Raw genomic sequence first — 293 nt, forward strand, 5'->3', positions numbered from 1 at the left:
AATCGCTTCCACGAGTAGGAAAGTATCTTTAAACCATGTCTGATCCTTCTCTTCTGGCATTGTTGCAGGTTTGTTGGTTCAAGGAACACAATAATTGACTGAGCTTATCAACTACCTGTCGCTAATGGTGGGAATGTTTGCCTAACCATAGCAAACGTTCATCCTCGTCAATAAACACATGTCAATGTTCTGTGTTGCCTTGTTCACCCAGGTCTGAGACTGCTCTTCTTCACATGATCTGACAACATTAGGACAGACCAAGAAAAAACAAGTATCCGTCGATAAATATCTGC

General features: G+C 41.6%; 1 protein-coding gene across 1 annotated transcript in view; it reads left to right on the forward strand.

Annotated features, from left to right (window-relative positions):
* Positions 1-215: 215 nt before the first annotated feature.
* LOC138958727 (uncharacterized) overlaps positions 216-293 on the forward strand; it is a 5,461-nt gene continuing 5,383 nt past the window's right edge. Inside the window, exon 1 of the mRNA XM_070329999.1 lies at positions 216-293. This exon is cut by the window's right edge and continues 1,331 nt beyond it. The gene's annotated coding sequence lies outside the window, so the exon portion shown is untranslated.

Source organism: Littorina saxatilis, linkage group LG1 (assembly GCF_037325665.1).
Source record: "Littorina saxatilis isolate snail1 linkage group LG1, US_GU_Lsax_2.0, whole genome shotgun sequence".
In the NCBI taxonomy this organism is placed as follows: domain Eukaryota; kingdom Metazoa; phylum Mollusca; class Gastropoda; order Littorinimorpha; family Littorinidae; genus Littorina; species Littorina saxatilis.